The following is a 3,003-nucleotide window of genomic DNA, read 5'->3' as shown; positions in this document are numbered from 1 at the left end:
AACAATAAACGTTGGCATCCTTCTACATCCAGTGTTTGAGAATATTCATGAGGTAGATTTTAGGTTTGCACTGAAGAAGTAAGGAACCCTAGTGGTGCAGTGGTTAAGTGCTCAGCTGCCAGCAGAAAAGTTGGGTGTTTGAACCCACCAGCCATTCTGCTTGAGAAGGATGTACCTATCAGTCTCCTTAAAGACTGAAGCTTTGGAAACACTACAAGACAGCTCCACTCTCCTAAGAGGGTGGTTATGAGTTGGAATCGACTCAGTGGCAATGGGTATGTAGGTACTGAGGAAGTCAGATGACTTGACCAGGACTGAATGAACAAGAACAGAAGCAACAAATGATAAATTTGGATGAGTGAATTGAGGTTGTTGTCAGCATATGGAGGAAGCCTATTTTTCTAGCCCTCAGAAAATGAAGCTGAAAAGAAAGAAATGTTGGGCAAAGTCACTTGTAATTCATGAGGTTAATGTTCTGGAGAAGTAACCCCAACTGAGCAATAATCTGTACATTTTAAATCTCAGAGGATCCAATAAAAATGAAATCTCAGGAGATTTGTGTCTTCATTAGTGTGGGTAAAGCAGCGGCCTCATCAGCAGTGTGAACAGCTATCCACATTACATGCCATTGTTGTTGTTAAGTGCCATCGAGTCAGTTCCGACCCATAGCGACCCTGGATAGGGTTTCTGAGGAGCAGCTGGTGAGCTTGAACCACTGACCTTGCAGTTCAAATGGATTTGCCGTCTGGTGTATTAAACCACAGCGCCACACCAAGACTCATTACATGCCATAGAAATGGGGGAAAAAATGCCTTAGAGTTTGCCTCATGTCTTTGTCTGGGGAATCCTTTTTTAGAGGCTCACCATTAACCACTCATGGAACTATTGTACTATGGGAAAACATTCATTTGGAATATAGAAAAAGAAAGCAGAAGAACAGTTCTCACGATGGTCATGCTTTTCATTGTAAGGAACCAAACCACACTCCTGTTTATCTTTGTTGTTAAGTGACATAGAGTCAGTTCCAGCTCACAGCGACCCTGTAATAGGTTCAAATTGACTTTGCAGTCCAGTGTTTATCCTACAGAGCTGCACCAGGAGTCCTGATCATCTTTGGCAACTAATGATCCCAAGACCTTTTTAGGTCTCAGAGTTTGCAATACCACCTATTGAATGTTACTTTTTCTTCAAAATGCAGTATGACCATGACAATGAAGGACTCCTTCAGTCCTTGTTGATTCTGTGAACATGGGAATGAAGTTGTTTTATCAAAACTGCAGCTGTCATAAATCATACAGTAAAATACACTGCAGGACCCTGTCTCTGACAAGTAGATCCCTAAGGACTATGCATGGCTGATCTCTTTGTCCCCCACAACTCTTAGCCATCTTGGGCTTACACTGGGAAGATGTAAGACTCCTACTTCTGACTGATTTTGGGGGAAGGGAGGTGAACAAGGTAAGTGGAACTAGATCATCACTTCAGTTGCCACCTGGAAACTAAATTCCCTATAATACAGCAATAACAATCATCGAGAGTGTGCATTCACCTTCTTCATGCCTGACACAGCATTGAAAATATTTCTTGTATTGTTTCATTTCATCCTCACTGTAGCCTTATGCTCTGGGCACAATTATAGTTCCTACTTCACAGATAAGACAACTGAGATATGGAAATCCCATTGGAATGTTGCTTTCCTGTTACATTCCACAAGGATTCCATGACTCTCAGTATTAATTACAGAGATGGCATTTCACCTGGACCCAAGAGAACTTTGGATATTTGCATATGTAATAAATAGACTGAGGCTCCAAGAAAAACAGAGTTGTAGAAGATCCATTGAGCTTGAAAGTAGGGTTTTCAGCTCGACTTTTGATACCTTCTCAGGATTATTCTTCCCTCCAATATTTATATAAACTAGTGGCACAGAATTGATAAAATGATTGCAGTTTTCAAGTTCAAGGGTATTACAAGGTATGAGGAAGATATATGTATTAGTGGTGGAGTCAGAACTAGGGATTTTTAAATGAACATGGAAATACAAAGCAAAATAAAAATAATTTAAAGGAAGATGGTAAGGGAACTCAGTAAGTACTTTAAAATAATGATGGTGAAATAATGGATTAGGGTCTATGGACAGAATTACTGAAAGTTAGGAGACACTGGAGTCAGGTCACTTGGATCAAAACCTTATTCTACTAGTTTCTAGCTAAATGACTTTAGACTAGTTAACCTTCATAAGCCTCAGTTTGCATCATAAAATTGAAATAATACTATCTACCCTCTTAGAAGGAGTTCTGAAGCATAGTGGTTACGAATTGAGCTGCAAACTGCAAGGTCAGCAGTTCAAAACTACCAACTGTTCCACAGGAGAAAAATGAGGCTTTCTGCTGCCGTAAAGATTTACAGCCTTGTACAGGGTCACTATGAGTTGGAACCGACTCCACGGCACATAACCACCACCACCACCCTCTTAGATGGAGACAAGATGGCAGATCAGGTAGAGGTACAGTGAGTAGCTCCGTCAGCAACAACACAGAATACCAGATCAAGCAGGCTCAGGAGATAGTGCTAGAACTCTGAACCACATATAAAGGTATATGTAGAAGCTTGGAAGGCTTACAGCTAGGGGAATTTGTAGCACAATCAAGAAATCCGTTACTTTCTAATTCAAGATACTCAGCTGCTCCTGGAACTACCATCTTGGGAGAGATCAAGCAGGAGGATTAGAACAGCCATGAATGCCTGACAGAACCACAGAGATACAGGAATGGATATTCTTTTTTTTTCATCTCTTGCTGTCTGTGCACCTCCATTCTGGTGACTAGAGGGGATGCCTGAGCAAATGGACATGCAACCCCCATCCCTGGAGTGTTCTACTATGCATGTGCCCAGATCTCCTCGAAATTTAAAATGACAGTTTCCACTTAAAACCAAGCAGCCACTACTCGTCTGTCAGTTTGTCATACTGTGGTGGCTTGTGAGTTTCTCTGATTCTGAAAG

The sequence above is a fragment of the Chrysochloris asiatica genome, unplaced genomic scaffold (genome assembly GCF_000296735.1).
Source record: "Chrysochloris asiatica unplaced genomic scaffold, ChrAsi1.0 scaffold00163, whole genome shotgun sequence".
Classification (NCBI taxonomy): domain Eukaryota; kingdom Metazoa; phylum Chordata; class Mammalia; order Afrosoricida; family Chrysochloridae; genus Chrysochloris; species Chrysochloris asiatica.
Note: the sequence above shows the minus strand (reverse complement) of the source record.